Here is a 12249-nt window from a genome sequence, read left to right as displayed (position 1 = left end):
ACTCTTGTTGTACTAAAGCATTATAGGCAGAGACATAAAATTGTGATCTGACCATTTGTGGTCATTAGAGATCCCACGGTACTCTTTGTAAGATTAGGGGGTTTAATCTCAGCGTGCTGGCCGAATTCCAGCATGGGTAATTACATTCTCTCTCCCTAAATTCTCTGCATTTTACCCAAGGTGGTTGCATTTCCATGGTGCATGAAGTGTTCCTTGCACATGGATTTTAAAATTCTGTAATACCCGTTAGCATGAAAGGTGTTATACAAGATGTGATATCCTTGTTACAATTAAGTTAGAGTACATTCATTCCAGAAAACAGAAAAAGCCATCTGTCAATCAACTACAACATTTAATGTACTGATTAAAAGCATCATTTCAGCTCAAGAGGCACTCCTGTATTGTGGTATGTCTTTGCAGTCATAAATTCCATACCCACGTTAGCTACCACAGATGGAACATATTGAGAAGTTAAACACACAGCACTGGTGACTGAAGAGGATGTATACAACCACACTGCAAATTCACCCAGCTTGTCAGCCCCCAAACAGCACTATTACCAGCTCAAGCCAAAGCATCTGTCTCGCTTGAGACTAACAAAGCGATCTCCTCCAAGGAGCGTAATCATCTAGGAGAGGGAGTTCTGAAATTGAAAACAAAGCCAGACAAAAGAAATACATTTCTCAACACACAGCCACCTGAGCACTTCAGAAGTAGGGTACCTGTCTACCTGCAGATAGGATGATGGGCGATTGCCTACCCAAGCAATTTATTTCTCCCTCAGATGATTCAGGTAGTGCCTCCTACTTCAACACCTACTCATCCTCACTAGTAAGCAAAGACATATGGAAAGAGGGATGACATACTATGCAGCACTGCAAGATGGTTTTCTGGCCCAGAATGCCACCTCATGTATGCCTTGTGGCTATGATTTTGCCAGCCATTGTGGTTCATCTTTCACAAAAAGAAATGGACTGGAAGCAAAATAACACAGCATCACAAGAAAAAGCAGTCGTGAAAAATAGTTCAAAGCTTTCCTTTCACCAGCATCTCTTTGCCCCATTTTTGACGCAATCAGCTTTTCCAGTAAGAGCCTTGACATTCCTCAAGCACAGAATGAAATCATTAAAGTAGATTTGAGTTTCATACGCTTAATTCATCTACTAAGGAGTAAAAAAAACCTTTCAGGATTGTTCTAGTCATTGATCCAATAAGTCATGGGCCAGGTCCACAGATGCTCACTCCAGCAGAATGGCATGTTCATTTGGACTGAGACACTTGCACTGAAACCAGTCATCTACAACTCAACATAAGTAATGTCTCAGAGTCTAGCCTGGTGAAACCAGACTTAAATATATATACGTTAAGTGGTTAACAGACAAATCATTTGTGTTGAGCGGCGCCACGTGCAATGATTGACACTAAGTGCAGTTGGAAGCAGGAAATCACTGATTTTCAATTGATATTTAAGCAGGAAATCATTTACTATTGATTGTTATTAGGCAGACACTGTTGTACTGAATTAGTGCAAAATGATCTGATACATAAAAACCCCTACCATTAGTCAAGGTAATATAAGTGAATTTAACTATGCACTTTAAACAGTTCTTCTCATTTGTTTAAGCCTTCCACATCAATCAACACAGCCTACTTACACAAGATACAGTTTACTCCTAAGATTAATGGTGTTTTCTATATTTACAAAAAGTCTCATGTGTGGGCCCTCACATCAGAAAAAGACTTTATACAGTGGTTTCTGCTAAAAGGTTGTTTGACAACTGATACCATGCAACTGCCACAGCCAACCCTTATTCTCTCCAGAGAGAAGTGGAGGTATTTCAGACACAACATCTGATAACAATTTCAATAGCCTGCCTTTTAAATTTTGAATCTTCAGATTACCATACTATATCAGTATCATTTTGGTTTTGATGTGGGATCATATTCAACCTGTATATGGCTAACTTAGATATCACAACCAGTGTAGTGTTCAAATTCAAGAGAATAGCATCCCCTTCAGATCATCCACAATCCAGAGCTTTCAGACCTGACTGCATACGCACGCAATGAAGAGAAGTTAAATTAGGGTTGTGGAACTTAAACACTCCAAGACTGTATTCCCATTTATGTTCTGCATTGCACAGACATAGTAAGATCTGAACTGACCGTACATAACACAGGCATCTCTGTGAGGTATCCAGTTGGAATACAGTCTCCCTTTGATCCATGTCTTGCCAATAAGGATGGAATGACACCTCAAAAGCATCACTCCAATTGATTCAGATCTAAATCAAGTCTGGAACTGCCAATCTCTTGATGAGGTAAGCAAAAACCAAGACAAAAATATTCCAGGGCTCATACCCTGAACACATTAAACAGATGAATGAAGTCAGAAATAAACTATTATGTTCATTGAGACACAGAAATGGTGACCTGTCCAAAACCCCAATGGACACCTAAGGAGAAAGAGGAATGGTTCTCAGTTCTATCAAGCTCTGGTTTGCTATCTTACTTTTAAGATGCCTTCTTACTGCATGTGCTTGCAAAGATGCAGAATCCGCAACATCTTATCGATCAGGGCCTTCAATTTTAGCAACACCTTCGAGCAACAGAGGAAAAAAGTTATCTTCCATTAAAAAATTTAATCAAAAAATTTTCAGTAAGAGATATTTCCTACTTTACTTCTAAGGAAAAGACGTGGCTGAATCTTCCAGCTTTAGAGAAAGTCTGACCGAGCTTAAAGCCAACTAATAAATTAGTTAATTAATGAATGGCAGCTCCTGAAATGGTTGCCACATTTTCATTTACACACATCCAAACCCAGCCTTTTACCTCAGTTCTTCTTCCCCTTTCACTGAAATTTCACATCACCTCTTCCTACAACATCATAGCATCAACCTCTGAATTTCCTTTATCTCTAACAGTTCTCTTTTCTCAAAAAAGATATCCAATCTCCTGTACTTCATAGAGTCTTGAAACTACACCTTATGCAGTTTTATTCTTCACCAGCTCATCTTCATCTCTCCATCTTTTCTGCATCCCCAGACATCAGTAGTCATCATTTTCCCCAGTTATGCAACCAACCACATTTCCCAATACAAATCACAATGCTAAAATCACTGCTGTGCTTTGTTCTGTACCCACTTATCTTCCTTTACTACTCCCTTCCCTACCTCTATCATATCTGTCAAAAAGCACAAGTTTCTCAACCTCTCTTCCCTCCTTCCAAGCTATCTCTAAAATGCCCCACATGAATACTCCTCCCATTCTCATCTTTCTGCCCCGCCTCTTTTAGGCTTTGCTCTCTCTTTTGTTATTCACCAAGTTACTTTTCTCCTCATTTTTCATTCACTTGCAGTGCATTTCTCCTACAAAGCATCTTAATCATAATGCTATAGAGAGATTTTTTAATCTCCGTTAATAAGAAATGTGAATATTAAACCCGTGTATTTCACACAGCTCAATACCTATTGTCTCACTCAGCCAAGTCTATTGTAGGCTCCATGGGGCAGTAGCATTTTCTCCTTGTGTATCTGTACAGGACCAAGTACTCTCCCGGAGCTCAGCAAATAATAAAGCAGTTGTGTATCTTAAAGGAACGAGATAACACAGTAATAATGACCATATGCATATGCAGTAACTTTTCTCCAGATGGATCCCAAAGCACTCTATACCATTTGCCAATTAACGGTACAAAATGAAGTATTTACATAGGAGTCATTTCACCCACGAACAATGGCATAACGCCAGCCATGCCTTAATTGCATGGAGTTACACAATACAAATTTAAGACAGGAAGTGAAGACTCACGTCATATTTCCAGGGAGAATTAAGGCTGGTGTATTATAATTACCAGAACTGGTTGTAAAATGCAAATAAATTCTCAATTTTAAAAATGACACTTTTGCCAGAATTTTGGAAACATCCGAACCATTTCTATCTGGTCAATGAAGAGAACAGTTAAACACACCCCAAACTCTGAACACTTTCAAAGATTGCTGCAATCTAAAAAAAATGCAAAAACTGGTGTACTCCTGAATAGCTTTAATAATACTCAAAACTGGAAATTAGCCAGAACCAGAGCCCTCTTCAACAATTGTCGTAGGATTTTACTTATCATAAACTGGGACTTCAGATGACAGGAAATATGTTGTGGAAAACTAAAAAAAGCAACTTAACTGCGCATCCACATATCTAGATTCAAATTATAACTTAAATAAATTAGCTTAATAAAAGCTGAAGTAATTCCTGCTTATTTTTTTCTACACATCGACAAATTCACAGACAAGTTTACCACGAATATTTAAACCAAAGTTCCATAAGTAAAAGCAACACTTAGTTTTCAAAAGACTTTTAATTGGCTGAAGTCCTGGCATCGGTCGAATCATTCAGAATGTTTTCACTAACTTCAGCACAGTCAGAGTTTCACCCACATTCCATAGGATGGAGGACTGAATAATGAAAAAAATATTTTGAATAAATTATTCACTGATTGCTCAAAATTTATGAATAATTTATTTGGAGAACAGTATTCAACCATACATAAAGCTTGTCAAAGAGGGGCAAATCTGTTTCTGAGTCATTTATTCAACAATTAATGGAAAAAAACCATTCACAAATGTCATTCAAATAGCTCGACTATAGTAACTTGATTTCCAGTTGACTCAGTATGTCTTTTAGAAAAGTGCCAGGTTTTCATGCACACTAAGCTTTCTTTCATTATTTGAGATCCTCTTGTTTCTATTTTTCCCTTTACCCTAGCAAAATAATTTCTTTTTCCAGTACCACCGCCACTGTTGCAGGCCTGACTTGCTTTGACTGCAAGCCCAGTATGCAACTGAGGTACTGGGCTTGAAACAATCTCTCCCTTCGCCAAGAAGCCTGAAGCAAAGAAAAATGAGCGTATATATGTTTGAATTTCCGAATATATACTAAGTGGGGAGCAGAGAGGAAATCCACCTCAAAACAACAGCATGAGTCAGAGGAAACGCAGGAGAGGTGAGACAAGAGTAGGTAGCCGCGTTCCTCCAAAGCCCCTCTTCCACCCACGTCCGTGCTTGGGCCTGCATGCCTGGAGGGACCCGGGAGTACCAGCACGCAGCTGGAGCGAATTTCCATTCTCAAGCCACAACATGATTCATCGCAACCACTGGCCAACTAGGTTGCTGCTGAAAAGAAATCCTGGCATTTGGTGTAATTATGCTTTCTTAACTATAGTGATGTTAAATGCAGGAAATTAATTTTGTTATCATTGTTTTTCCAATATGCATTTAAAATGTAGCATTGTAAACACTGGCTGGTGTTACTGCCTCAATGGGATTTTCTCACTGCCTTGAGCATAATGGAGTGCACTGGTCTTTCAACAACTCGACACTTTTTTTTTTTTCAAATAAACTTAAACAATAAAGGTCAGATTTAAAGACACAGCAAGACAAACAGCTCTGCTTTATTTTTTTTTTTAAAGTTATTCGCTAGCATTAAATGAGAATTTCCAGGGTACTCTAAACCATCGAGGTTAATAACTGCAAAGCAGAATCTATCTGAAAAGGAGAGAGAGGTGGAAGAAGGGCTGTATGGCGCTCTGATAAATACGGAATCAGTCTTCTTCATACGCAAGGTGTGCAGAAACTGGTGACTTATTTCTTGTGTTCTGAGTAAGAACAAAGGGAAAGTGAAGTGAAAGAAGCAGAAAAGATCAGAGTGCAAGGCTGTATAATAGCTACTCTAAAGCAAAAAAAGCCAGTATTCTTCATCCAGATCTGCTTTAAAATAATGGCACATAGAACTAGGTACAATATTTTCTTAATTTAGAATTTTATAATACAATCTGATTTGGCATCTAGAATATATAATCATCACCAGAATGTAAATGCTATAATCCTCGTGACAACATCTATTCTACCTACTCTTTTTGCTGCTATTTTGGCTTGATTCTAAGAAATCGTACCACACCAAGTATTACTTTTATTAATAAAGGTTAAGCATAGCTGAGTACTGCTTAGCAAAATCTTATTTACCTGAATAAATAACTCCCTAGAAACGATGAATACACACAGTAATGTGCATGCTTTCATTTCCACATAATATACATCCATTAACACTCACTGTGCAACAGAAGTTATCAAAGAGCTATGTGCCCTGTATCAATTGAAAGAGATTTGTTTAGCAGAGCATGATTTTAAAGGTAAGTACTCTTCAAATCCTTGGACTGTTTGTCGGCCTGTACCAAAGAAGCAAGGTCTGGAGCTGGAAAGAAGATAAAAAGCAGGTGGTGTGGTTTACAGTGCAAGTCACCCTTCCAATACCGTTTATCCATCTGAGTCATACATGAAGCCGCACAGTGCCAAGGACAAGATACCGCTGGAGGTACTGCCTTTCGGAGGAGATGTACAGCCCAACGTTAACCTGTGTGAAATCAGCAGAATGATGAGGTCATGGCTGGGAACAAAAGGCAGCAATTTGGGGAACTTGCTGATCACCAAACAGCCCTGGGGCTCAGCACAGGTTTGGCAGGATCTCCCATCTCTGACCTTACTGAATAGCAAGATGGGAGAAAGGAGGAGATGGAAGGGGTTTGTAAGGAAGATGAACGAGCAACTGAATCCTGACAAAACAACCTTCCTGAGACTCCTGTGCCTAATGTCAGCAGTTAGTTTGTATTTTCACATTTAATTTGGACACTGCTGGACCAAAGTCTCCCAGGTGCAACCTGTCACCCCACTGATTTCAACAGTGTGAAAGTGGGATACATTTGTCCTGTTGATTACAGTTTATATTGCCATCATATCCTCTTTATGCTTGTAGCATTAGACTGAGATTTCTTCTCAGCATTTTTTTCAAGCAGCAGCCCTGCCACACATTAGAGCATTCACACTACTGACCCCTTAACCACCCAACCCCCTGAAAGAAAAGAAGCCTCTTTCTTTTTCCCTCCCCTCTCTAGCAGATCAATGTTCAGGTCCCATCCATTTCTATGGAAATGACCCTTCTGTAAATATCCTGTTACCTAATATTTACCACACTGGTGCAGAGTCCAAAAGGTAAATTTGAAAAGAGGTGGTTTCAGCCCTCATAAACAAGTAACCAAGAAATGCTTCAGCAACAGCAGGCACATAGGATTCATTAGCTGTAGCAGGGCTACAAAAGCCATACACAACACCCTTGTTGACACTGCTTTACTTCTTTGGGACTCTGCTTGCTAATAAAACTGCAAAAGGATTAACCAAGCAGTTTCACAGAAATGACCACAAAATGCCTTAGCATTTATAACCCTACTCTTGCTGCCCTGACACAGTCAAATTCCTATTCAAATCACCAGCTAATTGGAGCACACAAATTTTCGTCCTAAAAAAGAAGAAAGGGGCAGAAGGCAGAACAAATTTGCAGCAACAAACAAAATGGTAATAAGGAATTGAATTAAAAACTTTCATAGAAAAATTACAAAGGAATAATGGAAATTAATATCCACATAAACAAAATAAATGATCCTTCCCAGGTCACAAATTCCTGATGCTACTTTGCCCTTCTAAGCAGGGAGCAGGATGGCATAGCTACCAATTGGTAGGTAAGGTACCGAAATGCTTCTGGAATAGCAGTTTTGATCTCATGACAGCTGCTGCAGCCTTCTACATTCAAGTAGTAGAGTAAAACCAGCTCTACTAAAATATAGTTTGTACTTATCATTCCATAGTAATGTTTTTAAACTACATTTCTTCCAAAAGAAGGCAGATGCAGGGGTAATGACTCTAACGAGGGTACCTTGCTAGAACTGAACAGAGAAGAACCTTTGCAATAGGTGGGTATGCCCTGTAAACTGCAGGTGCCAGGGATGAGCCTTAGTTCCCAGGTTTCAGAGGGTTCCCCCTTTTCAGGCTAGGGGTTATTCAGCACATCATTGCAGTTACACTAAGGCATTTTGTAAAAGTTGTCTACACGTGACGAGTTTGTCTGAGTAAGGAGGCCAGGACTGGGCTCCTCTTCATATCCTCTGTTCCTGCTTCAAGCAAGCATTTTAGTGTATTTTCCTACTACATTACACACCTCATTAAAAAAAACACCTCTGTTTCATTTTGCTTTCATGAGCAATTTACATTTCATTTGTGATTTTTAAGCAGAAAACCCTTGGCACCGATTTTACAGATGACATACTGAAAAGGTTGGGTGTTTTTGTTGCTTTTTTTTTTCTCTTAAAGAAAATAGGATTAGAGGTAGACGCTTTTATATTCCACCACTTCTGAGACATATGTTCTGCTCTCCCACCAGTTATGAAGTGATTACTGGAGTGGCACAAACAGATTTTTTTTAACAAAGTGAAGGTGTGATTTTCTCAGGTTCTGTGAGAACATGCACACTTATTTTTACCAACCCAATCTGTTTTCCAGTAGTTTAATGTCCGCAGGGTTTATAAGGCTATCTTAGGTGTCGGATTCAATGCAGCTTGCAGGGTGCTACCTGACTATGGAAGTTTAAAGAAAAAGACACAGAGAAAGCAGAAATGATACAAGACTCAAAGTAATTTGGAGACTGATTTAAATATACGAAAAGATGGACCTTTTTTGCCGCTTGCCCATATTTGGTTCTCCAAAGCCTGAAGGCCCTCATATCATAAATACTTGCTTCGTTTTAGAAACCTCACTAAAGATCTATCCCTAAATAATTTACATATACAACCTGACTTTTAAAAGCATTATTTTTACTCTACAAAAAGGAATTTGATCTTATAAACACTTACTGCCAGGAACAGTGATTTCCATGTGGGAAATGGGACTTGATTTCTTGCACCTTGCCTATTTAAGCTGGCCATAAAACGTTACCAAAGGAAGAAGTGAAGAGATCTGATTTTATATCAATTCACACCCATTTTTCAGGTATATAAAAAACAAGACAAGGAGATTTCCCTACAAGGCAGTGCAGGGAAAGGGTTCACATCTGAATTGGACTGCTCACCTATTCCAGATTCTCAGCCAAAAATCTATAAACGCACCAACAGAAGACAATGCTCCTCCAAGAGACTCTTAAAGTTAAATTTTGGTCTGTTAGCCTGGGACAAATTTAGAATAACCACTTCAAATGCAGTGAAATTACTCAGGACCAGAGGAAGTGAGAACAAAATTTGGTGAGGACTGTACAGGGAAGTAGTCAGTTAACGTTTAATCCTTGATGAAAATCTTCAGGTTGAGTGTCCACACAAAGAATTTACACCGGTTTAAAAAACAGTTTATCTGAAAACCCTTTCATGGATATATTTCAGACTGCCATATATCAGCTTAGCTCATCGTTTAGCAACACAAGCTAAACTGTAGATTTCCAGCCTGGTTGAAATCTATACATTTGCACTTCTGCAAAGTTTTGAAGCAATTTTAAGTGCAGTACTTCTGAAAAAAAATCCTTTTGTTAAATCACTGAAACTTTACAGGTAGAGAAAAGTCTTATGTAGGACAATATGCCTTTAGTATGTTTCTGCTAAATGGCTTTACTTTGTGAGTGCTATTAAGACAAGGGGTTTGTAGGGTATTTTGTTGACACAGGATACTTCAGCCCTCCTAATCAAGATTCTTCCCAAGAACAGTCTTCATCCTTACCTCTATGCTGAGGGATCGGACAGTGAGGTCAAAGTCATTAGTTCCTGACAAAAGCCTTAGCAGGTCCCACTAAGCACGCTCAGTAGGATTTGTTGTTGTTGTTGCTTGTTATTTTGGATGAACAGTACCCCCTCCTTGCAAACTGGGATTTTCAGTGCAGCCTCATAGGATTTAATCTGGCCACACTCACAGGAGCAGCGAGGTCTTGTGTTCAGCAGCAGAGGTGGTGGAGACCCTTTGGTACAGCAGTACAGGCACTTCGGACCCCTTTGAAATGCAGCTGTCATGAAATCAGAAGTTTACCTGTAAAGTTGAAAGGAAAATGGAGACTGGGAAAAAATCTACACATTGAAACTTACAGAACAGATAATCCTTTTGTAGGATGTATCTAGCGATAGCCTTGGTCATTTCATCTATAGACCTCTTACAATGTCAAAGGCACTTTTGACTTCAAAGTTGTTCTTACAGCTTTGTCCTTCCCTGCTTGCCTGTTACAGTATTTCCTACTACTGAAACAGCTCCTCAGTGATGTAATCAGTGATGTTTCACTCATTGTTTTCACATAAGCTCCCCATCCCCTCTTATCCTACTCCATTCTTTCCTGTTGGCTTTACCAAATTTGTATGAGACAAAGCTATGAACAAATAAACACTCCCCTTTTAAAATTTACTACATATACTGTATTATCCAGTAACTATATGATGGTCATCTCAAACATCTTGCATGAATTATAACAAGTTATTTTTATTTATTTTTACTGTCTGCTTATTACCATCATTAAAAAAAACCACAATAGAAATTAAAGTGCAATAATCTATGGCAATGCAAAATGTTAAGTATTTGCTTTACATCCACAGAGGCAAGAAAATTAAAAGAGGCTTAAACTCTGAGCTAATGCTTCATCCCTAATTCATTCTCTTGTGCCCATATATTGAAGTCTCAGCACAATGAATCTGTGAAAGGACACATTAATGTGTTGTGGAAATGGTGTACAATAAATTGATAGGGAATTTAATGTAACTCTGATCAGAGACTGGGCCAGAGATTTCAGTGATGAGTAATACCAGGCAAAGAATTTACATTTTAATTCAGGCTTTCCTTGAATTTTTCGCTTTAATTCATACTCCAAATACTTTTGGGAAAGAAGGCTTCTGCTGAGGCATCCTATACAAGGCAATGAATGTCTGACAGCAGTTAGTACTTTGTGATTTAATTGCATTGGCATTTCTTAAAAATAAGAGGTCCTATGTTACAAAGCAACGTCACGGTCTGAATCTCTTCTCTTAAAGAGTACTAAAAATTATTAATACCAATTTACAACAGGAGGAGCATACTAGTCCTAATATTGCATGTATGTTTGTACTCACAAAGGTCTCACAAGATCTCATAATCCTATATTCTAACGAAGCAAAAATATCTTACATGGTATTAACATCAAATCAAACAGAAACTCATGCTCCATGATAGATTTTTTCAAGAAGAAAAGTTTGCTTTTCAAAGTTCTTTCTGCTCCAAGCTTGCTTACTTTTTAGATTTGCTATGAAATGAAACAAGATTTTAAAGAGTGGAGATTTGGAAAAAAATACAGAAACAGTATAATCTTTCCACTGTAAATACCCATGATGAAATGACAAAGGAAAGTAGAAGGTGTATGCAAAATCACTGCAAATAATAAATTGCTACATGTGCCGTATCTCATAGAACTGCTCAACAGTTTTTATTACATTTTTGTTCATTGGAGATCGCTATAGAGATCTCTGCATTGCAAGTAGCCACACCATTTCAGTGCTTTGCTGTTTCAGAAGAGCAGATTTTCTTGATTAATAACAAAAGGTTTTGTTGGGATCAGAGCTGTTTCCCACCATCTCTATGCAAACCCGGCAACACAAACTGTGTACATTAGCATTTCAAGGAGCCTCCTATTAATGATGGCAAGAAAAGCTCCTCTCGGTGGGTAAAATCCATTTTGTCCTCTCTTGTGACATCTGTTCTAACTTTTAAAGCCAGAAAGGAAACTAGATAATGCCAGAGAGTCTTTTGATTTACTGTATTGGCACTTGTGATGATGCTTCAGACTATAAAAGCATGTAACCCTAGTGGACATACATGACTGTGTAAACGTGAACATCTGCATATTCCCACAACATAGGGTGAATTGAAGAAGTAATTCCAAAGTTCTTTGTTAAACTTTTAACTAGCTTTTTTTTCAGGATTTCATAATTATGCTTTCAATTACTTCTACACCATACAAAATTCAGCATTTTAAATTGTATTTTTATGTAAATGTTTACTGCTACATATGTTTTTTGAATTAATTTCATTTCCCGAAAGCTTTTTTTTTTTTTACTTTTTTTTGCGCGTAAAGACATTTAAGCAAATAGAGTTGGAGAAACTGAAGTATGGTTAAAAAAATAAAACCCCAAACAGTGTAGGATAAGAAAAAGTAAACTAAACCCTGCAGATTTCTTACCTCTTTACACCATCTGTGCAGTATTGCTCTTAGGCCTTTTACATTGGTCATCCTGGGAACAAAGCTGAAGGCAGATTCCAGCAGTTTTTCCATTCACTATTCATTCAGAGGTTCATCAGCTCCATATGGATCCAGCCAACTGCTGTGTTAAATCAGAGCCTTTTCCCAGAATTGACATGGTAATGAAGTCATGGTATT

At 38.3% G+C, this 12249-nt stretch overlaps 1 long non-coding RNA gene across 1 annotated transcript in view; it reads right to left on the bottom strand.

The window, feature by feature from the left end:
• The window catches only part of LOC104316531 (uncharacterized), a 161810-nt gene that overhangs the window by 129129 nt on the left and 20432 nt on the right, over window positions 1-12249 (bottom strand). Inside the window, exons 3-5 of the long non-coding RNA XR_011328625.1 lie at window positions 9582-9884; window positions 3468-3589; window positions 2513-2599 (exon numbers count right to left, since the gene is read on the bottom strand). This is a non-coding gene — a long non-coding RNA (uncharacterized lncRNA). The remainder of the gene's footprint in view (window positions 1-2512; window positions 2600-3467; window positions 3590-9581; window positions 9885-12249) is intronic.

The sequence above is a fragment of the Haliaeetus albicilla genome, chromosome 18, assembly GCF_947461875.1.
Source record: "Haliaeetus albicilla chromosome 18, bHalAlb1.1, whole genome shotgun sequence".
Lineage (NCBI taxonomy): Eukaryota > Metazoa > Chordata > Aves > Accipitriformes > Accipitridae > Haliaeetus > Haliaeetus albicilla.
This window is presented reverse-complemented; position numbering and strand designations above follow the sequence as displayed.